Consider the following 26,247-nt stretch of genomic DNA (forward strand, 5'->3'; position numbering starts at 1 on the left):
TACTGGAACGGGTTACTTCTGGGTTTCGGCACTTGTGCATGCACAGGATCACAAAATCACACGCAGACGCGGCGCTTCAGGCTGTGAACGCTGCAGGTTGCAAACGTGCTTCCTGCACAGATCACATTCATAACCCAAGGTATGACTGTATTGAAAAATATGATTTTCGAGCCATCTGGCCCCAAAATGGTCAACTAGGCATTCCATTTTGCCAAATGTAACCCTGGTTTAAGGAGCCATTTGGCACCTAGTTTATATACCTGAGTTTCTAACACTGCCTAGAACTAAGTTAATGAACGAAACATAGTTATGTAGTAAAGTTCAACTACGCAGTAAAGTTGTGTCACAAGACATGAGGAAGGCAGCTTACTCAGTAAGCCAGAATACAACAGAGTCTAAAGATTCCTTTTGCTATGGGGTTAATAAACTCAGAACCATATGAGTGGTGATACACAGGTTATACCTTTACAAGAACTTACCATGATCCCAAGTGATGAGGAGAATGTTGCAGAGGACACCCCCAGTGATAATGCAAAAAGTGTATGCTATCATTACATGCTCTGTGTTCACCTTTGTGTGAGAAAACAGAGGCCTGAATGGGCTGAGCTTGGTGCACATGTGCTCAGTAAATACACCCAGTTCCTGAAAAAACATCCCATGTGGGTTCACTGCAGAATTATACATGTACATGGAAATGACTCACAAAAACAGTGGGAGGAAAAACAATAGTAACAAAATAATCAACAGTAATGGGCTTTAAGCAAGCTGTCACATGAGCCTACAAGAAGAGGGTGGGGAGGTGTTGCATCAGAATTAAATTCTAAGGGCACAAAGAAACATGAGGTTTAAGACTATGAAGCCATTTCTATTTCCAACCAAGCAGAAAGGCACTATTCAGCATATTTGCACCAGAAGAGGATTCAAAACAAAACAAAACACCATCGTGCCATCTCAGCAGCAGACACAGGACCCTGATCCGTGCATGCATTAGGAAAAGTTGGTAGAGTACATTGTACCACTACAGGCTGCAGGTGGGATATACCATTTTGAACAATCTTGCAAGTAAAAACAAAATAAAACTAGTCTATCAGCAAGTTCTACCCCAGGCTGTTCCTTGCTGGTTTCTGGTTGCAGGAAGGCTATTTTTTTTATTTTAAACTAGGGGGCCATTTAGAAATGTAATCTTTCACCTGCAAACTGAAGTGGCACAGAACATTCTACTTTGTTCTCACCTTGTTCTGACGCAGACCAGGTCAGAGTTTGGTGCAAATGCACTGCCTAATCCACAAACCACTTAAAAGGCTTTAATGCCAGACAAAGGGGAGGGGGGATCCCTTGTCTTACAGAAGTTGCAAACATTACAATATTTGTTTCCTGAGTAACAACAATGCTCATGGACAAGCTTCTATGCTATCACACCGTCCCAAACAACTGGAAATTTCATTTGCTCAAACACAAGGTAGATTGAGGTAACAGTGATCTGCAGTCTTGCTTGCAATCAACCTCATTCCATGTCTTAATGGTCTAAACACAAAGTGGCATATATAGACAGGACTTGCCTCTTGTAAATGTATGTTACCCACAACAGAAATAATTCTAAATAATGTTTTCACTGCCAACTTTCTTTTTAATTGCGTACAGACTTGTCACTGCAGTTTACACACTCACAAGACACAAAGTTTAAGGTCAAGATTTGATTTTTAAAAATGTGGGCCATCCCTAAATGTGCCATTTCTTTCAATATATTTGCTGCCTGCTCATCTTTAAAACTTATGTTACTGCACTTGCATCAACAGCCATGGTATATTTACACGAGAGCATTCCAGTGGCATTTTAAACCTTTCAGACCAAAATATCTAGGTTTTATAATACTTCTGCCCTTTCACGCAAGACATCTCTTGTGATTTTGAAAATTGTGACACACTGTATTGATGACTAAAGCTTTATTCAACCTTTAGATTTCACAGGCATCTGGGTGGCCACTGTGAGAACAGGATGCTGGACTAGACATGCCACTGTCCTGATTCAACAGACTCTTCTTGTGTTCTCAGAGCATAAATCCTCCATTAAATAATCAATGAATCCATGAGTGACCAACACAGACACAAAATTATCTACGGCCTTATATTTTCTCCTGCATGTTTCACAAATTGCACTGAACACAAATGAACTAATGTTTAAAATATGCTGATGCGCCTAAAAGTTTGCAAAATATCAAAACACCTGTACCTTCAACAACAAACATTCAAGGCAGAAAGTTGAACATTATCAGCAAAGCATAATATTGGCAAAGTAAACATACATTTCAAACCTACAATAATCTGGTTCTCTTACACCTCAACACAACTCAGCAATTTCAAGGTCTGTGGATGCATCTGCTTTGCACCTTATTGATTATGTTCCAAAATTTCTCAGGTCCCTCTAAATATTGACACTTTCAATATGTCCACATGAAATACAGTGGCAAAGGAAAACAGGAGCATAAACGCAGAAATACAAACTGACCAGTCAATCAAATGCTTCCTCATAACCTCACCTCTACAAGTCACTGTAGTTGCACCTGGGAAGAAATGTTTACATATTCAGTTAGCCTGAGATACCAATCTCTCAACACCCTTCAGACTTATAAGGAGGGTTTCATGAGAGAAAGAGAAAGCTGGCCACGAGAAAAAGAGGATATGGCCTATGATGACAGCTAATCATGCCAACAAACAGCACAGTAAAATAATTTGTATCCCTCCTTCCTGTTGGAAAAGCCACCAAGACACCTAAAAAGAATGATAAAAACAATAGGAAATGCAACACACCATAAACAACACAGCACTTTGGGCAACAGCAAATGAGATACCCAGTCCATCTAATATAAATAAGTTTGCAATACAGTGGTACCTAGGGTTACATACGCTTCAGGTTACAGACTCCGCTAACCCAGGCTCCGCAGGCTTGCGGACAGCTGCCTGCAGCCCGAAGCCAGGGGAGTGCGGCACTGCGCACCCTGGGCTTCAGGCAGCTCTACGCAAGCCTGCGGAGCCCGGCGGGAGTTCCCGCCGGGCTCCCAAGGCTTGCGGACAGCAACCAGCTGTCCCCGAAGCCAAAACAGCAAGACGGGGCGCTGCGCAGCCCTCCGTCTCACTGTTCCAGCTTCGGGATGGCTGCGCAAAGCCTCCGCATGGCGGCGGGGTGAAGGCACCCCGCCGCCCTGCGGAGGCTACAAAGGATGTCCCCGAAGCCTCAAGCCTTTGGAGTGCAGCTGCGCTCCAAAGGCTTCAGGTATCTTTGAAGCTGGCAGTGGGGGAAAGCAGCGCTTCCCCCCACCGCCAGCCCCACAAGCTCGGGGGGCAGTGGCAAGGCCTGCTCTTTTATGCACCTTGAACGCACCTTGTTTTTGAGGGGGAGAACAAGAAAAAAAATTTTTTTTCCTATTCTCCCCCTCCTATGGTCCGGTGCGTCCTATGGTCCGGTGCGTCCAATAGAGAGAAAAATACTGTATGTTTTATATTAACTGCTTAGAGCTTTTGATCAAGCAGTATATAAATCTTGTTAAATTAAACAAAATCTACACATACCCGGAGAGAATTCCATAGCCATGGTGCCATTCCCAAACTGACCTGTCTTGCCTGCCATTACACCTCAAAAAACAGGATGACATGGAACAGGGCTTCAGTAGTTGATCTGAGTGTTCAAGCAGGTGTGTATTAATGCTGCACTGAGCCCAGTCCACTATTTTGTGAAATACTTTGTCCCTCCCCACAAGAGATGGCTCATTCCTGACTCTTTTGCAGATAGTGGAATAATTTATGTGATGTTCTGTGAGGTAGGGTGGGGGGCTGTGCTGACCTCCCCAATGGAACGAGTGGCCAAGAAATCTTTTTTGCCCTGTAAACATTTTTAAACACCCCCTGTTTAGTCACAATTGTGCAAAGTGCAAGACTCTTTACGCAAAAAGACTTCAGAACCTAGCAGCACTTCCTGGAATGCCGATGGGATTGTGCAACATGATGTAACCATGAATTAAACATGGAAGCCAACTGGCAGCCAATGATATTGGGCTAATATTGAAGTTATTTCTGAATTCTGCAAGCTCCAAGTAGTTCTTGGGCAGCTGCCTTCTGAAGCACCTAAGGTTTCCAAGTACTTGTCAAAAGGCAGTCCCACCACAGAGTGCATTACAGCAATGCATTCTGGGCATTACTAAGGTATGGGTACTGCTAGCGAACCAGCCATATCTGCCTTCAGCCTCTGGGTATCCAGAAGTAGCAATAGTTACAGAGGAATCTCCAGGTGCGAACCTGCTTCACATTCCTGTCAGTTAGGAAGTACAATAAGCCAATCGATCTGTACACATTTAGGAAGGCATGTGGATATTGGCATTGGATATTGATATTATATGGAGGAAGGAAATGGGTAACATGATGCTGTGTGAAATGAAAGATTGCAGAACTCATTTCTGGATCTTTACATGCAGAGGCAACACCTGGTACCTGCAAAGCTCCCTTTAAAAAAAAAGTTTCTCTCTTCAAAAGTGTGTTTCCTTAAAGCAAAGTGCAATATGTCTAAGAACAGATATATCATGTAGAGCAGGCCACTGTGCTCCATCAATAAATATATGGTATGAAATGGTGATTCTTTGCCAAAGAACAAGAAGGAAAGCATCCAGCGATCAGTTCTTTCAGACCCTGTTGGGACAATGCAAGCCATAACAACAGCCTCAGAAAGGAGGGGGTTGTGTAAGAGGTCACTATCCTGTGGGCTGCTTTGCAAATCCTTGTTGTTATCCAAATGTATTTGAATCAGCAGAAACGGGAAGCCAAACAAAACCATTTCAGATTGCAAAGCTGGAGCGGGGAACAATAGCTGCCACCTCCAGAAAACAAGAGATCTTTGGCCACCCATGTTTTATGCAGACAAATGAGAACGTGTGCTGCTTCACTCCGGCCATTGAGAGGTCTGTCGAAGGGCTACAGCTGCTTCTTCGAAGAACTGGGTGGCCCGTTCCTTTTCAGCAGCTCAGCAGAGTGTTAAAATCGAAAGATATTACCGCAGAGAGAACTGGGCTTGCACTCCTTTTGAATAAAAACAAGCAGATTTAACAAGGAGGGTGGCTCATCTGTTGCCAAACATTCTATGTGGTGCTAGGAAAACCCTCTGCAAAGTTCAAGCTAATTTTATTAGGGAAGCTTACGTAACAGAACTTTACAGTAGGGGCAGATTTACACATTACAATTGTTGTGGGAAACATCGCCAATATTCCATGAGTGCCCAGATCCAGATACAAAGGTCTTGAAAGATTCACATATGACGTCCATACTTTCAGGAAACACTGATGTTTCATATAGCAACTGTAATGTGTAGAAGTGTCTTAAGCACTGGGGAAGGAGTTCTGCTTAGTTTGCGTTTTAATATGAAGCTACCTAACTGGCATATTCTGAAACTATATGCAAACTGAAACACAGCTACCTTTCAAAATTTGTGCTTCATCAAATTTTGTGATGCAGTTCTCCAGCCAAAAAATACGTATGTGTACTAGGGAAGGTATGCATCAAAATGCACATATAGTGGGAAGGTAACATACCAAAATGTATTATATTAAAGGGAAAAGGTGGCCAAATTATGTATATTTCCCCCCCCCCTAAAAAAAGGCATCCAAACAGGTGTATATAAAGAGAATTTGGAATTTATACTGCTGATGAATTTCCATAAGGACTTTTTTAAAAAAGCAAACCAATGCACAAATGTAGCAAACATAAAATTGGAAAGAATTAGAAGGTGAGAGAAACCAAACGGACATATTTTTCCACGCTGACTTAAGTCTTCCTAACACAATACTGTATCAAAATCTGTCCTTTTAGCTGCATAGCCTTGCACAGCAATAAAGGTTGTGGCAGAGTGCATGCAAACTTTAATATTCAAGATGCATGTGTTGTGGTGTTTACTTGCAGTCATGATTTCCTACAACTACTTCTCATTTTTGACTGATGTTCCCCGAGTTCACACCTTAAGTAGCTATACAAGTGTCTCACGTCTGCTATCATTTCCTGGAGCCATTCCAACCAACTACATTTGAGCAGGAATAGTATTAAATGTGCAACACATTATTAAAAGACTGGGTTTTGGTATAGGTCTGTGCTTCCATTGCCCCTCACACCCCCAGACAAATGAAAGGTAAATGCTAAAAGTTACTTGAAAAATACAACCCCTTGTCTGCCAGAGACCAATGCAATTAGAAGAAAAAGAAAACATGGTTCTAATTTATTAATGAACATTTGCTGCCTGTAATTCTACTGCACTTATTCCATTACAGCGTGACATTTCCTATTGTCACTGCTTGCATTTCTAAACAGTTCCACATGACTAGAGCTACTCTGTGCAACTCGCTGAAGACTGTTAATAAAAGAGGAGAACTGGGCTGTATAAGCATGATAATATCTGGCCACATGCTGTAAGATCCACTGGATAGCAAAAAGGAATCCCCTTCTCAGATATTTTCTAAACATTTTAGTTTTACATACACAGGCATATTTCAACATCCTCCAACATACACACACAGTGTTTTTCCTTAGGTAAAGTAAGGAAGGGGGGAATAGTTGAATAGTTCTCTCACTGCCCCCCAACCATGCATGAACATAGATAGTAAGCCCCTTCTGAAACAGAAGGGATTTGAGGACCACAGAAGAGTCTAAATGTTGAACTGCTTTCAAAAAACATCTTGCATAGCAGGTAAAACCGGCTAATGCACGCAGCTGCTTTGAAGGAAGTCATCTCAAAAATAAGCAAACCATAGTAGTTTAGGAAAGATTGTTAATGGTATCAGGGCAACCTACTTTACTATCCGCTCAGAAACACTGCAGCACCTTTATCCACCGCAGAATCCTGCAATGTCATTTCAAACATATAAACATAAACATAGATCATGTTTCCGAATGAAATATTTGGGGGACAGGGAGAACAAGGGCTACAGGTGATGGTTCCACAATAATACAACACATGCTGCTCAATTGGCAAGGAAGCAAGATCCTCCGCCTCGTGTCTGTTCATAGAATATAATAAGCCTCTATTAGATACCACTTCAGTATAGCTCTGGCCTACTATTGGAATTTTGGAGCCAGCAGTTGCCACAGAAAGCTTTAAGGCTTGCTGAATTTCCAAGGGAAAGAAAGAAAAAATGTTTTCAGAATTTCTAGGTCACATTTCTACCCCTTCTGGTCCAGAAAACAGGAATGCAAGTAAATTTGATGAGCCTAAGGACCACCTCACATAAGATGTCCATGGGCTGTACTGCATCTTGCAGTCTCTCCCTCAGAACCATACAACTGATGTGTGTGGCCCCAGGCTGGGCAAGCACTTCACACGCTTTCAAGACACATAATCAGGAGAGCGGGGAAAAGAGTGTGAGACAACCTACTCTTCCCAAGCCCCAAAGCTTTCCAATCTACCCTTTCTCTTATTGTGCTGAGCTGCAGCAAAGAAAAAAATAAGAAATGCAGGGAAACCCAGGCTACCTTTGCTCAGTCTCCAGGTGAGTTGCCCTCTGACCACATATAGCTGGTAAAAGGGCAACACACCATTCCTCGGACTAAAGACAACAGAAGAGTCGCCACAGCAGCAGCTGATGGGAAGCAAGTACAGTGGTTACAATGGGAGCGGTTTGAAGGGAAGTGAGGCAAATAGGAGGCAGCCTGCCATTTGGCTAATCATCCCGCAGCAGTTGCTACTCACTCTATGAGAGCTGATAGGAAGCAATTGGCACAGCTAGGTTAATGAAAAAATTAATGCTCTCATGAATGTGGAGCAGTTTACTTTTGTAAACTGTTATATAAATTACTGGAGAGTGACTCATTATTTTGACCTTGTTTTTGACCAACATAACACAAAATGTGTCTCGGTCATCTCTGATCACACAAGCCTTTTATTATGTTATCCATTTTCTAACCTAAAAGCTCTGACTTTACGTGCCTTTTTAAAACATGTGCATTTTAATAAAAGCACCTAAATTAATTTCTCAGTCGGCTTGCATTTAGGTTACCAAATGTCAGGATCTAAAACCCACAGTCAGTGGCAAATCTTGGCCCATCAAATCTCAGCGCACCAGCAGACCTGTTTTAGTGGAATGAGGAACCCAGAGCAATAATAAGTTCTTAATAAGTCAAAGATGAGCCATGAGAGCTCACAGAGACCTGAGCTCTGACAGACTTGCAAGGGACTCACACTTCAGAGGGAATAGCTAATAGAGCTGATTAGAAGGCAGCATTTTAAATTGCCTGTGTGATGTCGCAGGAGCAAATCTATCATGGAAACATGCATTGGAACCTCAAGAACATTCCTTCTTACCTAAGACAAGTTTGTCACACATTAAGACAGCATGCCTAGTTTCAGATGTCTGTGCAGAAGCAATTAATATTTCATATTGTTATTATTAAAGTTATTTGATTGTATTGTTTTTAATTGCTGAATTTTATTAACTGCTGCAAACTCACTAGAAGGGTGCGATATAGGTTTATAAGAAAGTAAATAAATTAATAACAGGGTCTACATTGCAAACCACTGAGATCTTTTGTGTTGTTAACAAATACTATGCAAAGCTATTTAGGCTGATAATTTGTATTCATTTATTGAATTCAATGGGATGCGTTTCTGAGTACATAGGAATTTGCTTTATAAGTCAGACTATTAAGTCCATCTAGCACAGCACTGTCAACTCAGACTGGCAGCTGCTCTCCAGAGATTTAGGTAAGGATCTTTTCCAATCCTACCTGCAGGACCAGGGATTGCACCTGGAACCTTTTGAATGAAAAGCACGTGCTCTAGCCCTTCCCCCATTGGAGTAAATCTATGGGATTGCACAGCTAAAATCCTTATATTGTAATGTGGTGGTTCTCCTCCCAAACAGGCCCACTCTACTCAAAACCTACAATATGAAAACTTTTTCGTATTCCAGTTAATAGATGGGGGTAATTGATGCTGAGAGACAGAAACTTGTCCAATGTCACACAGTGGATTTAGGAATTAAATCATTCTCAAGAAACATAGCATAATAGTGCTTGCCGGAATAATACATATTCTTAACAAATAGAAATATACATCATATAAAACAACAGTGAATAAATTGCTTACCTGCACATATTTTATGTTCTATTTCTCATCAATTTCATTTTGGTTTCAGATTACATAAGCTACTTCCTGTAGGTCTCCATCATCTACAACATAGGATCTTGTGCTGGTGGTGCTGGTAATGCTATCTTGGGCTCACTGACTGAAGAGACAGCCTAAACATTCAGAACACCCAAGGGGGGGGGGAGAGAGAATAACTCTTAAAATGAGGGAAATCTTTGCAAGTAATCTTTGACCAGAGCAAATAGCAGCACTAGGTTCAGTGAGAAACCACTATTTTCCTGTTTGAATATTCCTGCAATACTCACTCTTTTCTACTTTTACTTATAGACAAGGCAAAAGTTGCATCCCCTTACAGAAATGTGATCCCATTCCTGCAATAATGTGTAGAACTACTTTCCACAAGATTCCTCGTCACATTATGAAACCACACTTCCACCTCACAACTTGGTGCCATCAGGAAAACAGAGTATGAGTGCAGAGACTCAGAAAATGACAGCAGCAATCCACACACTGAATAATGAAATGAGTTACATATCTTTCAGGGCCAGCCCTACCATTAGACAATGTTAAGTCCGTATCGCAAGCAACAGATGCTTAGGCACAATGGTAGCAGCCCCTGGCTGTTCCTCCTAAGGTCCCCTGGTCTTTCCCTTCCTTTGGAGAACAGACCTGTGTGGTGCTTCACGGCATCTCTTTGCACACCAAAGCTATGCTTTTGCCTCAGACTCATGATGGAGAGCACAATCCCATCACCAACATTGAATCAAGATTCACCTAACAGTCCAGTCAGCTTACATACTTTGAATGGGGGTCGCCATCTTGTGTTCCACCAAAAACAACAAAATATATTGGGCAAGATCTGGGACCAGTTAGCACAGAAAACCCGTTTGGGGCAATATTCTCCTAGCAAATGCAATGTACTGTGCCGCAAAGTCATGTATGTTTATGAACTGAAGCACACAATCAGAAGAATCACATGAACCCCTCTTGCTGGGCTATACCATTTCAGCCTGTAAATGGGAGATTGTCTGTATCTCCCCGCAGACACAAAGAACACATGTCTGGAGGAGAAAATCCTAGCTTACCTTCTCCCTGACATGCTAGTTGGCGAGGCAAACATCTGCCCTCCATCCTTCAAACCTCATGGGGGTCCCACGAGATGCAGCGTACAAAATTCTCCTCAAGGAATATTTACAAGGGTTAGCCACTCCACTGTTATACTGAAGTGTGCTTTGTTAGTATTCCACATTGCTGCTGATGTTGAATCGTAAGACGGAGGAAGGCTATTGTTAAGACAGAAATTGCCTCAATGGATGTGCTGTAATTCCACAGAACCTTTACTCTGCCAGCAACTATTACTCTAACTATGTAGCCACAGCAGATATTCCATTATATACCACAAAGGGCCACTGTGGCACACACTGAATATGCATCTTAAGACAACGTATAAGAGCTTGCAGTTAATTTCTTCTCCTTCGTGCTAAGTAAGAGAGGTATGGCAGGCCACCTGAGAGCTGCCTCTTCGGCAATTTATTACCTTCTACTGTTCCTTACAGGTTCTAACAGATGACAGCTATTCGCTTTTAACAACATATTGCCTATGTCAACAATGAAAGAATTTGCTTTATGGTGAGTGTATGATTCCCCCCCCCCCCATCTGTATTCCACCTCTGTATGGAAACTCTGTCGCTACTGGCCACCAGCTCTCCTATTTAACAGCTGTGAATGTACCATGAGGTTTCCCACTCCACCACCCCAGATCCTGGAATCCCTGCAACATGAAATGCATTAGCATACTAATTGGCCGTGAGGGTGTTCCATTAGTTTTGTTTTATTTTGTTTTGCATTTATTCTAACATATACACTGAATTATCAGAGGCTGACAAATGTGACACACTCTTAATCCTGGGGTGCCATGTTGTCTACAGTACAATCAGCAGCTACAACAAGAGCTACAACAACATATAGCCTTTTTTGTGATGTATTCCAGTGGTTGAGGCCTAAGGACAATGAAAAGGTATTTGAAGGAGTTCAGCTTTCCATCTATATTTGCTTGACCCTTACCATTCCTGGCTTATATAAAGCATCTATCAGGAGAGGACTGACCAACTGGATGCAGAAGATAATTTATTTTATTTTTAACACAAAATGTAATGCCTCCTTGCCGGAAATCATTGATATGCTGCCCTAAAATAAATATTCAGTAAACCCAAAGAAATGTAACAAATGCTCACCACAAATTTCACTTTCTCGGGTAAGATGCTCATGGCAGTGGCTGCTGGGAAATTATTGGGTGGACCCATTTAAATTTGGCTTTGGCATGGAACAGGCTTGATCACTCTGATGCATAACCTATCCTGGAAAAAGAACAGGAGGAATCTGACCTTGCTAATTCTCCTCAAACTTTCAGTGGCTTTCAAAACTAGATAGTTCTGATGGGCTATCTGGGATGGCAACTGACTCCCAGCTGTCCAGTTCTCATTTTGATGGCAGTCTTGAGAAGGCGGTGCCAATGGTGGGTCTTGGTAGCTACAGTATGGTGTGGAGCAGGGCTACATCTTGTCCCCCATGCTATGAAATATATACATGAAACCTCTGGCGACAGTCATCTGGAGAAGTTGGGTGATATATCATAAATATGTAGAACATCCAGCACTGTTTCTCTTTTTCATCAGAATCAGGGAGTGCTGCAGCTGGGGGCAGTGTCGGAAGGCATGAATGGGCTGAATGAGGTCCAATAAGCTTAAGCTTAATCTACACAAGAAGAGGTACTGTTACTGGGTGGTTTTTCTGACTTTGGAGGTTGTGTTCAGCCTTGGCTGAACGGCATTGCACTAAGGATTAGGACTGCAGTTTGGGGGCGATGCCAGATCTGTCTCTGGAAGTCCAAATGGATTATAGGGGGCTTGACCCTTTTTACAACCTCTGGCTAGTGCAACAGCTACATCACTTCTTCAATGAAACTTGACCACTGGCCTACAGTGGTACCTCGGGATGCGAATGGGATCCGTTCCGGAGCCCTGTTCGCATCCCGAACGGAATGCAAGATGTGACGGCACGTCTGTGCGTGCGCGGGTCGTGTTTCGCTGCTTCTGCGCATGCGCGAGCGGCGAAACCCGGAGGTAACGTGCTTCATTACTTCATTACAGAGCACAACTCGAACGCGCTTAACCCAAAGCACATTCATCTCGAGGTATGACTGAATTTGGGTTAGCTCCTGCTTGAATTACTATAATGCATCGTGCTTTGATTACTGAACATTCTGCACAGCAAGAGTCACCAATATGGTTCCTGTAACTCACAGGGTTTTCTCCCTCCACTGAAATTAGGCTTAAAAGAAGCATCCTACAGTAGTCAATGGGGTGGGTTTCAGTGTGTGCTCAGTTGCAGCGTGCGTGCGCTGCCTACAACAGTTTTTCTTGCTTGAAATGGGCCCTCGAGCCTAGAAAGGTTCACAACCTCTGCTGCACGCTACCCTGTGCAATACATCCTGTACAAGTATGACCTGCTTGGACTTCTGTGATGCTATGTAAATGTGGAGGCCCTTGCAAGACTCCTTGGGAGCTTCAGTTACAAAATACAGTGGGTGGTCTATTAGCAGTTTTTATCTTACTTTAGAATATTTACACACCACCCTTTGCAAAGGCTGTTTTATAACAAAATAAGTACATAAAAGTACAGTGGTACCTTGGTTCTCGATCTTAATCCATTCCAGGAGTCCATTCAACTCTCGAAACTGTTCGAAAACCAAGGTGCAGCTTCCGATTGGCTGCAGGAGCTTCCTGCACTCAATCGGAAGCTGCGTTGGACATTTGACTTCCCAAAAATGTTTGCAAGCCGGAACACTCACTTCCAGGTTTACAGTGTTCAGGAGCCAATTTGTTCCAACAACTAAGCCATAAAAACACAATTTGTTAGAAACACACAACAACCAAATAAAAGTTACTAGTAGCACCAACAGCAACAACCAGAACAGCAACCTCCTCCAAACATTCTTCGAAAAAGTCTTCACCCATCCCTTAAAGCTGTAAACAAATAAGGCTCAGTCTTGGATTGAAGGAGACACCACTGAAAAAGCCCTTTCCTGGGCTCCCACCCACTATGTACCTTATCCCACGTAGTGAATATGAGGAGGCCCCATGGGCTGATATGAAAGCACAGGCAGCTCAATATGGAAGGAGGTGTTCTTGCCAGTGAACGAATTCTCCTGCTCAGCACATTTTTCACTACATTCATCCAAAAGTGCATAAAGTAGCAACTTAGGAAAAACAATTGAAATAAAACACTTAAAAGTTTAGACATCTGCATCTGAATTCTAGCTGGAAGGCACTGAAGCAAAAAAAAAAAGGAAAGGAGAAAAAAAATAGCCTTTGAAGAGCTGATCATTTTATAACACGCAGAAAATGTGCTTCTTTGGCTATGTACCTAAACAACTGCCTCTATTAAAAACTACGGCACCATTTTGGTTCCAGACGGCATGCAAAATAATTCATAAATGACAAAGATCAGTGGGCTCGGTGCAGCTGTTGAACGCCTGCACTTTGGCCACCCACTTCAGTGGAATTGAGAGCTTTCGATCAACTCCCAACTCTCACAGGCCTTTGAACAGTACCAGAACATGTGTTCGATACTTTAAAAAAAAATAATCTGGAGCCAGCCAAATATGAAGGATTAGCAGGCCAGGCAATCTTGCAAGTGCACCCAAGCATCTCCTCCCCATTTTCCGTTGAACTTTTTTTTTATCAAAAGTCTTCATGGGAAACATAAGTTCAACAAAATGATTTCTGCCCTTCCTTCTCAGCTTTTAATCTTCACAGATTCTGTAAAAATAACTCAGAGCATTAGCTACTTCTATTTCTAATTAGCCGATTACATTTGTTACTGCGACAGCCAAATAATTTAATATATACCCAAGTCAGAATACAAGCCCAAGTTTTATTTCCAACTTTGGCACTGCCGTTGTTTGTTTGTTTGTTTGTTTGTTTGTTTGTTTAATAAGGTTTTCTTTTCACCTCTTTTAAAAAAGTTGTCAAACACAGGAAAGGAAAAGGAGAAGAAAAAAGAGGAAGGGAAGGGAAATGAGAACATTATCTCCAAGTTTGTGATCTAATTAATTCTGGCACAAAACACTAGGAAGGAAGCTAAGGGTTACTGGACTGTGCGGATTTGAGTTTGTGCGTATGCATGTATATATCCTGTTCCAATCTACTGAAAGCCACTTTGTGTATCATTCAATCAAAGGAGAGGATATAATTCTCCTAAATAAATAAACAATCCACATTTGTACCAGAAATCACCGTATCTTTACCCAAAATGCTGATTTCACTGCCAGCATTTATATTTCAAATGAGGTTGCAATTTTATTTTTTTAAAAGAGCACCTTTAATGAGATATTAAATGTTTGAAGCCAGCGCTGCTCAAGACAAGACAATAATATGGAGAAGATCGAAATGCAATGGTTGGCTGCATGACTAGGAATGACGGAAGATGCAGTCCAACAGCACAACATCTGGAGACCATTGCCCTGCATTAAAAACAACATTGTGCAGAATCTCTATGATAACTAAATGAGGGGGGAATTGTCAATTCCAGAGAAAAAGGGCTAGTGCAGAAGCAAATCTACTTTGAAATAACACTGAGCCAACTATATGTTGCCTTACAAGTCGTCCTCAATTCTGCTTAAGATATATGAGGGGAAATAGAAACAGGTCAGCTTTCTGCGGAAACCATTTACAGTGGTACCTCGGCTTAAAAACATTTTGGAGGTCTGCTCTTAACCTGAAACTGTTCTTAACCTGAAGCACCACTTTAGCTAATGGGGCCTCCTGCTGCCGCTGTGCGATTTCTGTTCTCATCCTGAAGCAAAGTTATTAAACCAAGGTAATATTTCTGGGTTAGCAGAGTCTGTAACCTGAAGCGTATGTAACCTGAAGCGTATGTAACCCAAGGTACCACTGCACTATTTTTACTATAGTCTTCTATTTAGAATACTTGCATAGTGTATCTACCCACACATCCCAACTTTAGAATCTTATCAGCATTAGGTTTGCTGTCATATCATCTAGGTACCTTTGCCACAGCTGCCTCTAGGGTTTGGGTTACCTGCCTTTCAGCACTGCTGACATATGCTGCACATCAAAAGATGATGTAACCTGGTACATGAACAATCTCCCATTCATGCATCACTGATGTCATTCCCTTCCTCCCCTCCCATTAGTATAGCAAACATATAGCCTCAAGGAAAAGAGATGTGGCTAAGATATTTCATAGCATTTCAAGAGAGTCTTTATAAGCAAGCTGGAACCATATTCTGCCAGAGCTTGGTGACCAAGAGCTTGACTGGAGAAAAGCATGCACATCAACAGCTGCTGATCAGTAATCAATGGCTTTCCTTCCTGGCAGTCTTGCCTGCTCTCCAAAGAATATGGGGTATGGAGCATTCAGAAATTCCATGCTACTCAAAACACCAAAAGCAGCAGAAAACTAAACAGCATCTAAATAAAACCAAATGCTCTGCAAAATGTCTCGGGAATGCAGATGCCGGAGATACAATCTTGTGGGGCCCTTCTCTTGCTGGCTTTGCTTGCATTCTGGATTAGATTGGCTGACGCATGGATTTAATGAAGCCATACTTGAGAAGTGAAGTGTTACTTTGATACAGTGTTCTGACCTTCACTGACTCCCCTGTGAATTGTAATCTATTGCTGCTAGCGATAGCTGTGTGTATGGGTGCTACAAAGTACATAGAATCAGTAGGCCATCTAGTCCTACAATGCAGGAATCCTGTCCACAGCCATCCCTCAGTGAACTCAAACCACCAAGCTTCTCGTTAACAGTCAGACCCACTGACCCACAGGAAGACAGGATGGTTAGGACTTCTGTAACTGGATCTATGAGATATTTTATTTCAGCAAATATAGGTGTATTTAAACCAAGGCTGTATTTTGTTCTTTTCCTGGTTCAGGTTTGCTTGGGTGTTTTGTTTTGTTTTTCTTTGACAACATGGTAGCTCATCTTTTATCTTCATCAGCAGACAAGACATAAAATTACCAGTTTTATTATATGTGTACGACATGGTGCTTGTGTTCCTTTTAATTGGCTATCTAATCAGCGTTCGAGTTTGCACATTAGCAACCCCAGTGGGTCAGGGAGTAAGGCATAAACAATAATAAAGACTACAGCATCAAGACTGCAATGGAAAGAAATCAATCTGTTTACCAATGTACAGTGCTTCATTCAGAGCGTATCATTATTTTCCTATGGATATTCTGAACTTTGAAGCAAAACACAGAAACATAAAGCAATAGGTGAGAGCAAAACAATACTTAGAAAATAATATGGATTAAGTAATCATTTGAATGGGAATCTTAGGTTTATTATTTCCTAAGGGAGGAGCTGGGGTGGGGAGAGTGTGCAAGCTGTGCAGAAGTAGGGGTGATATGTTGCATGAATGGTCCTTTGTTAGGTGTGGGGAGAAGAGATGAGAAAACAGGAGCTGTGCAACAGGCAGCAGGCGTTGGTATGCAGCTGGCTCTGATGGGCCTTTGCTGATCATTGCTGGAGGCAGAGAATAATCTTGTCCCACCTGCAGTTGTGCATCAACAGACCCTCAACAGACCCTTCAAATCTCAAATGGATTGGTTTGTGAGGACTGGGATTGACCTTTTGCCTCTAACCAAGGTAAAGGGGGGTAAATGGCCTGTGTGTGTGTTTTGGCAGAAGGAGAGAGGTAAGCTATCCGCAACGATAACTGATTGTTTGGGTTGGGAGTTTCTAGTGTTATTGGAGTTTGCCTACTCCAAACAGGACTCCAACAGAAGGGGAAACAAAGGATGAGTTGGTCAAAGCTTCAATGACACACTGGGCAATGGAAATAAGGCATAACATTGACCTAAATCTTTGGGAGAAACTTTGGAAGAATGATTTGAAATTTATTGCATGCTATACACTGAAAGAGAATAATATGAAAATGATTCATAGATGGTACCTAACTCCAAGTAGATTGGCTAAGATGTATAAAGCAGAATCGGATCTGTGTTGGAAATGTAAAGAAATGGAGGGAACTTTTTCCACATGTGGTGGGCATGCAAAAAGGTTAAAGAATACTGGGAAATGATTTATAATGAGATGGAAAAAAAATGTTTAAAACAGCCTTCCCAAAAAGTCCGGAGGCATTTTTGTTAGGAATGGTGCAGACAGAAATCCCCAGGTGTCAGAGAAACTTATTTCTGTACGCAACAACAGCTCCTCGCATTTTGTTAGCCCAAAAATGAAAAGTGAGAGAGGTCCCGGGTAAGGAGGATTGGCAACTTAAGATGATAGAATATGTGGAACTAGAAGGTTTAATGAATAGACTAAGAGAGCAAGAAGAATATTTATTTAAAGAGGAATGGAACACTTTTGCTGACTATATGGAAAATAACTGTACATATCTGAAAACGCTAGCATTAAGATAAATTCAACAGTTTAATTAATAATTGAATGATGTAAAACTGGAGAACCATCAAAAATGGACGTAGTAAAATATGCAGGAATAATAGATAAACAAAATGAACCAGGGAAGGGGAAGAAGGGAAGTCACTGAATACATGGTATTATGTGAATGTTTATTTTGAGATATTAAAATGAAAACTTAATAAAAATTATTTATAAAAACAAACAAACAGGCCTTCTTTGCAGATGACTTAGTATTGACGTTACAGGAGCCAGAATCTAGTACTAAAAGAGTTTTAGAAGTGATTCAGGAATTTCGTCAAGTGGCAGGATTTAAATTGAACAAGTCAAAAACCAAGGTCTTAGAGAAAAATTTAACACCGTTTGAAAGAGAGAGGTTTCAGAATGAGACAGGTTTAACAGTGGTTAAGAAAGTTAAATACCTGGGGATTAACATGACAGCAAAAAATGGGAACTTATTTAAAGATAACTATGAAAAGTGTTGGTCTGAAGTGAAAAAAGATTTAGAAATTTGGTCAAATTTGAAGCTTTCACTGCTAGGCCGTATTGCCGCGATAAAAATGAATGTATTGCCTAGAATGTTGTTTTTGTTTCAAACTTTGCAGATCGTCGACAAAATGGATTGTTTCAAGAGGTGGCAGAAATATATTTCTAAATTTGTCTGGCAGGGCAAGAAGCCCAGAATAAAATTTAAAATTTTAACGGATGCAAAGGAAAGAGGTGGATTTGCCCTGCCAGACCTCAAACTTTACTATGAATCAGCAGCTTTTTGCTGGTTGAAAGAATGGCTACTTCTTGAAAACACTGACATTTTGGATTTGGAAGGTTTTAACAATGTATTTGGATGGCATGCATATTTATGGTATGATAAGGTCAAAGCACATAAAGCATTTAGAAACCATATTGTCAGGAAAGCGCTATTTAATGTTTGGTTAAGATATAAGGATTTGCTAGAAAACAAAACCCCAAGGTGGCTGTCACCAATGGAAGCGAAAGCCTTGAAAAAGGTCAATATGGAGGTCAAATGGCCGAAATATTGGGAAATTTTGGAACAAGACGGAGATAGACTGAAATTGCAGAGTTTTGAAAAACTAAAAAATAAAGTGCAAGACTGGCTTCATTACTATCAGATAATGGAGGCATTTAAATTGGACAGGAAAATTGGCTTCCAGGTGGAAAGATCAAAATTAGAAACAGAACTGTTAGAACCCAAAACTAAGAATTTGTCAAGAATGTATAACTTGCTGCTGAAATGGAATACTCAGGATGAAACGGTAAAATCGGCTATGATTAAATGGGCACAGGACATTGGACATAACATTATGTTTGCTGACTGGGAACGGTTGTGGACCACAGGTATGAAATTTACGGCATGTAATGCCTTAAGAGAGAATATTATGAAAATGATATACAGGTGGTACATAACCCCAGTCAAGCTTGCAAAAATTTATCACTTGCCCGATAATAAATGCTGGAAATGTAAAGAAACTGAAGGTACATTTTTTCACCTTTGGTGGACGTGCCCAAAGATTAAGGTTTTCTGGGAAATGATATATAATGAATTAAAAAAGGTATTTAAGTATACCTTCCCTAAGAAACCAGAGGCCTTTCTCCTGGGCATAGTCGGCCAAATGGTGTTAAAAAAGGATAGAACTTTCTTTATGTATGCAACAACAGCAGCAAGAATACTCATCGCAAAGTATTGGAAGACACAAGATCTACCCACACTGGAAGAATGGCAGATGAAACTGATGGACTATATGGAACTGGCGGAAATGACTGGCAGAATCCGTGACCAGGGAGAAGAGGCGGCGGAGGAAGATTGGAAGAAATTCAAAGACTATCTTCAGAAACATTGTAAAATCAAAGAATGTTAGAGTGATGTTGGACTGAAAATAAGCGGTTTCCAGCTGTACAGGTTAAAGTTAATGATAGATTAAGATTAAGATCAGGATTAAAGATGTTTAAAGAAATGGAAATCTGACAATTAAGAGAGAAAATTTTAATGTTATATTATATTAAGATTAAAGATCAGGTTTAAAGAAATTGAAGACATATATTACAATATTATATTAAAGTTAAAGATTGGGATTAAAAAAGTTGAAAAGAAATTGCTGGACAAACAATTTGGATTGGAATACAAAAGAGGGAGGTATGAGGAAGTCCAGAAAATAAGCAAACTAAAAAAACGGAAATGGAAAAGAGATATTGTTTTTAATTGTTATGTTTTTTGTCTTTTATTGTTGAATTGTGTTCTTTTGTGTGTGTTTTTGTTATCTTTTTTGTTCTTTTTTTTTGAGATATGTATTGTGTATTTTTCTTCTTTTTTTGTTGTTTAAAACTTAAATAAAAATTATTTAAAAAAAAAAAAAACAGGCCTTCTATAGGCCTCCCCCGCCTGTTAAAAAGGCCACTCTTCAACACCATTTCATTTAGTATTGGTAAAGCAGTCTAAGCACTGCCCATAGTCTTAGTCACATTAAATGCCATCAGTTATCATCAGGTATGTCAAGGTCTAAGGAGATGGTGTATGTACATAAAATCATTTGTACACCTCAATTAAAGGAAATGTGTATATATGCATAGGGATGTGGGTGGCGCTGTGGGTTAAACCACAGAGCCTGGGGCTTGCCAATCAGAAGGTGGGCAGTTTGAATCCCCACAACAGGGTGCTCCCGTTGCTCGGTCCCTGCTCCTGCCAACCTAGCAGTTTGAAAGCATGCAGTACAAGTAGATAAAATGTATTGCTCCAGTGGGAAGGTAAACGGTGTTTCCGTGCGCTGCTCTGGTTTGCCAGAAGCAGCGCAGTCATGCTGGCCACATGACCCGGAAGCTGTACGCTGGCTCCCTCAGCCAGTAAAGCGAGATAAGCGCCACAACCCCAGAGTTGTCTGTGACTGGACCTAATGGTCCAGGGTCCCTTTACCTTTATATATGTTCATTCATGGATAGAACTGCAATTGCAGCTGGTGCTTTTGGGGGTGGTGCACCAGAGCTATTCAACTGTTCAAGGGTCTGGCTGCTTTTCAGCTTGGAAAACAGAATGATTTTAAGAACAGGATGCTGTCTGTTATGATATAAACAAGGAGAAAGTACTGCTGTGCTATATGCTGTGTACTGAATCCTCACAACAACCTTGTGAGGTAGATTAGGCTGAGAAACTGTTAGACTAAGAGAGGGTCAAGGTCACCTCACAAGTTTCATGGCTGAGTTTGAATCCTAGTCTCCCATGTCTCAGTCCAACACTCTAACCACTATGCAACTGTGGTTCATATTAGACCCTCCTAGAGACACTGTCACTAATACTGTCTGAAAATTTAACCCACTGAAATGAGAGCTCATAATATGCATTTGATTAATCAAATAAACTAACATTGCGTCCTGAGAACATCCTCCCCAAGCTACGTTAGATGAAGCAATCACAATTAGATTTTGCCACATAGACTTCCTGGCTGTCAAAAACAGTTCACACGATTTCATTGTATGATTAATTATTTTCTGGATGTTGTGTCACCAGTTGCCAAAAAGGAGGAGCCTGCGTTTCCACAGTGGGATTGGTCTACATTATCAGTTCTAAAAAAAACTGATCCTTGGCTTGCCATGATAAATTATCAACGTGGTCTTGAAAAGTATTTGGGGTATTTAAGTCACCTAGGAGAACTTTTCACATCTCTGGTTCAGCAGTACTAGATAAAAAGATACTGAGACAATCATTCAAAATTGCATCAGTGTACATACAAAGGGAAGGAAATTAAGAAGCATGCCTTTTTATACATACTGTTACTGAAAGGAAACACACCACATTTATTACCTCGCTGCTGAAAAGAGTATGGATGGTGCTCATCTCCCCATGGAAGGTACAGTGGTACCTCTGGTTACGTACTTAATTCGTTCTAGAGGTACATTCTTAACCTGAAACTGTTCTTAACCTTAAGCATCACTTTAGCTAATGGGGCCTCCCGCTGCTGCCACGCCACCGCCGTGTGATTTCTGTTCGCATCATGAAGCAAAGTTCTTAACCCGAGGTACTATTTCTGGGTTAGCGGAGTCTGTAGCCTGAAGCGTATGTAACCTGAAGCATATGTAACCTGAGGTACCACTGTATGGCTAAAAAGTCACGGTCCCAGCAGCTACAGTCAGAGTTAGTGTGTTGCCCAGTTGATGGTAATGAGTGAGGTAAAAGTCACAGCCTGTTCACCCAAAAGGCCTTTCAACACCCCTTCTGTTCCAATGCAGGCATGCCTTGCACAGATACACACACAGTTTTGCCCAGACTCTTATGACTTGTTCTGGCCTAACTGAATTTATTTATCCTGTCCACCCTTAAGTCTCTTAAGCCTCAGGATCAAAGAACTCCAGCACTCTGGGTATAAAAATAGCTGATAGTGAACACTTAATTTGACTTTCACAAAATAATAAACAGAAGAGTTTAGCACAGAGAACGAGCCCCAGTCTAAAAAGCAAAGAAAAACAACCCATTGTTGTACAGGTTTTAATATTTATTGACCTAAACTGAATGCATTGATCTCATATAGCTCGAGCTGAGTCATCAGTTTAGTGGTGGAGACAAGTCAAGACAAAACTAATTCACTTGTGCCCAAAATTGTGCAGATTTCTCATCTGCTTATAGCTAATTGTGCCTTGTTGTAGCTGTCTTATATTAACGTTAACTATAATCAAGTGTTGGGTTCTTGCTTAATATTGTGCTGGTTTTATTGTTGTGAGCCACCCAGAGGGCATACCTGGCCATAGGGCTAGGGCATAAATTTAATTATACCACCAAAAAATTAAAGCAGCTGGTAGTGATGTGCACTTTTAACTGCTACCTCAGAGCACATGTCTATCTCGTCTAACATCATGCTTCCTACAGAGGCCAAAGCTCATTCCCACTGTTGCTTCTCAGCCACTGGGTCTTAGCAATCTGCTTAGAGCATCATAACACAAAACTATGGTTAGTGTTGAATGCAGAAACTTTGGGCTGATGTGTTTCTCCTCCTTCTCCAGTGCAAACCCAAGGAGATCAGGAGCATTCCCTTCTGTTTTCAATATGTCATGATTTATCATTATGTCCAAACCTGAAACTATGGTCAATCTTAACGATGGTTTAGGAAAACAAGCCAGGATCAGCCACAGTTTGAAGTTAGCTTGTTCCCCTAAACCACAGTTAAGACCAACCACAGCTGCTGATAAAATATTAAGCTGCACTTAAGATTGCACATGTTTTCCTGTTGTCTGAAGGCTCAGAGCAGATTAATGTCAAGTTAATGTGGGCACGGGGAAGCAGAACTGAAACAAATGGAGATAGGGGTAGTTGAGAGGGCTGTCTATATAGAGTCAGATCAGCAGAAACATTCCCATTCTTGCCCTCTCCCCCTAAGCAGGTGGCAAATCTCTACATGTCATCCACTGGGGTGCAGCTCCACCTGCTATCTAGAAAGCATTAAGTTAATCATCTTCAGTAAAAATATCACCTAAGCCATCATGTGCTAGGTATAGAGATAAAAAGCCACTCAGAACAGATGTATGATTACCTGCCTTTGCTATTGTACAGTCATACCTCGGGTTGCAAACGTGATCTGTATGGGAGGCACATTCACAACCAGCAGCATTCGCAGCCTGAAGCGCAGCATCTGCACCCGAGCACGACACAATTCAGTGCTTCTGCGCATGGGTGTGATGTCATTTTGTCATTCCGGTACTTCTGGGTTCGACACGGTCCACAACCCGAAAACATGCAACCCACAGCGTTCGTAACCCAAGGTATGACTGTACCTTTCTACTCATAGATTTATTTCATCCCCCCCCCAAAAAAATCCCAAAAATCACTCTTTCCTCACCTTACAATCTTTCAAAAATCCAGAGAGCTCTGGTTAGTATAAACTATGGTTTGTTCAAGCAAGGACAGGATCAAACCATGTTGCAATGATCCTAGTACCTCCTCAAACGATTGTTCAAACTAAACTAACACACACTGGAAAGCAGCTCCAGAGATTTGGGACAGAACAGTGTGTATGCTACAGATAGAAGGGGGCATCAGTAAAAGCAATCTACTCTTCTCTGCTGTTAGTTGACATCTCTATTGGATCAAAAGTTCTCCTCTGAATGCAAGGACACCAGTTAACTTCAACTCTTGTCTTTAGCTTAGCTACACAATCAGCAGAATCACAACATGCAGCTACTGCTGAGCTATGATACTTCAGAATACAAGTGGGGATGCTCAATGAATCCTCCCATATAAAACCTTCTGGAACACAGAAAAGCAAATCTGATCTCTGTGACATGCAAGTTTCTCTGAGAATATTTTTAAAAAGTTTAAACATGCAACACCCGCCCTCCTTCAGGAAAACAAAAAAAAAAACAAAAAACTGTGCTGTGAAACAGTCTAGTCAAGTGCAACTATGTGACAAAATTCTGATGAGTATGTGGCTTTGCTCTAATTTTAATCCAAGGCATGTGTGTGTGGTCTACCATGAAGAATCACAAAATGTGAACTAATTTGCAAGTAGCGTAATAAAACGAGTCTTTCTAATTACTGGGTCCTCACATTTTAAAAAATGCTACACATGGCTGAAAAGAAGAAAGTCACACATATTCCATATTGGAAAGAAGGAAGTATGTTAGAGCCCTGAAAACATTTAGAAATATGCATAATGTTGTAAGATTTTGTCAAAATCCTTAGGGGACACACTAACAAAATTGTGATCAAAACTACGCACACATTTTAAAGGTGAAAAGGCAGCCGTCTTGGGCAGTTGGTTTTGGGAGCAATGAAAGGGCCGAAAAAATGTTATTTGATTTAAAATTGTTGGATTTTTACCGCCAGGGAAAGGCAGAAGTGCTTGCGGGATTTTCTGCCTCAGGTGCCAAAATAAAATGACCAGTCTTGGAGGCTGCATCTTGATGGAGAGGGAACATTTGCTATTCCATCTCAGACAGCAAAATATCTTAGGACATCCATGAAAACCCAGATCAAAGAAAAGCTGCCATGGAGATTTCATGGGAACTAGATAGAACACATGTCCTTTTCCATTTTTATCTCCTCTTTGCCCTAACATCTGCTTTACTCATATGACAAATGGTGATACTTGTTCTCCTTCTAATGCCATAATTTTGCCATCAATATTTACATCACTTCGGTAACAAAAAAGAATACTTTCAGTACATATCAGAATGTAACTTAAGAAAGGATTGTTTCTGTCTGATAAACCAAATTTATACAATTTTCTCAGTCAAATTCCTATCAACTTCGAAAGGAGCTGGGTTTTAATAAACTATTTTTCATTAATGTTTCTGCCGTTCCAAGCTCCCCTTTTCATCTGCTTGACATGCTCTGTCAGACTGATCGTCATCATTCCAGTTCTGGGAAAGTTGATCAACTACAGGCTCTTCTGTCGGAGATAAGAGGCTAATGATAACTCATCATCATGACGACAGGCTTGAAACAATTTACTGCTGCAATGAGAAAGCAAGCACAGGTTGGTGGTGCACAGATGCCTTCTCGGGAAACGGGGCTTTCAAAATGCTTATCTTCCCACCTCATTTGTTGGATGAATGAATGTTGCCTACAACGCAGGCTTAAATGTCATCGTGACACATCACACATGCAAGCAAACAGCAAGTATATCAATGAGAAAATCAATAGGGAAAGAGTAGCCAGTAATTACATGTCACTGATATTTTCCATATTTTAGCTCTTTCCCCCTCTGTTCTTCAAAACGGCCTCGTGTTATTTCAAACAAAACTAAAAGCTTGTAGCCAAAAGAACTGGCTTGTTAGCTCAAATCAGCAGGTGAAATTCAGCCTCCAACCCCTCACTCAACTGACTCTTGGGTACTAGGATTCTCATCGTCCAATGATGAGGCTTTTCCTGGCACAGGGATAGACTGAGGAAGACTTCACCTACGTACATTCTTTCAAGCAACCCTCTCAAGACTTCAGTTTCTCCACTCACTGTTCCCTTCCTCAGAGGCGAAACTACGCTTTATTTCACTCAAGTCAAAGACCCAGTTTGGCACACCCACCCGACTCGCAGTTTGGCGCACCCACACACCCACACACACCTCAATGGCGCTCCTCTGGAGGCTTCACCTGGGGCAAAATACCTGGCTAGCCCCCCTGTAAATACGGCTTCCTATAGTCACTCTGCCTGTAGTCTCCCCCGAACTTCACTTTCCATCCTACTGTGATCTCTTCCTACTCAGCGTTCTTGACTTCAACCTGACTTTTCCTCCCATCATTGCTATGTGATGCTTTACTCCCTGGTGACATATAGACTGTTGCTGGATACTGTCCTGAAATGCTGGCGAAAATTCCTTATATCATACTCACTCAAGACTAGTGGAGTCAAAGGCTTCCCTGCCACAGGTGTGATACATACGAATAAACAAACAAGGTAAGTATACTGTTTAGTTTCAGGTTTTTGTGGGCCCTCAAGATGCTTATGGGAGTGTTCTCCTTTCACCTGTCATTTAGTACTCTCTCATTTGTTCACTAACTATGTTCCCCATTCTTTCCTCTATGAAAGCTTACACTGCAGTAAATTTGTTAGATTTTAAAGGGGCCATTTGTTGCTTCCAGGTCCCCAGAAACCAAACAGTGTTTTTCAGACCTAACCAGACCTCCCACTGATCAAAACCCAACTCAGAAAATGAGAAGACTGCAATCCTATGCATGCTTGCCTGG

General features: G+C 41.2%; 1 protein-coding gene across 14 annotated transcripts in view; it reads right to left on the reverse strand.

Moving 5' to 3' along the window:
• LOC308481672 (uncharacterized protein) overlaps nt 1–26,247 on the reverse strand; it is a 395,496-nt gene that overhangs the window by 182,939 nt on the left and 186,310 nt on the right. For 6 of the 14 annotated variants that reach the window (XR_013988772.1, XR_013988773.1, XR_013988774.1 and 3 more), the window contains exon 5: nt 9,112–9,263. The exons of the other annotated variants lie outside the window; for them this stretch is intronic. The gene's annotated coding sequence lies outside the window, so the exon portion shown is untranslated. The remainder of the gene's footprint in view (nt 1–9,111; nt 9,264–26,247) is intronic. 14 annotated transcript variants of the gene reach the window in all.

The sequence above is a fragment of the Podarcis pityusensis genome (genome assembly GCF_964106645.2).
Source record: "Podarcis pityusensis genome assembly, chromosome: 7".
NCBI classification, from domain to species: Eukaryota; Metazoa; Chordata; class Lepidosauria; order Squamata; family Lacertidae; genus Podarcis; species Podarcis pityusensis.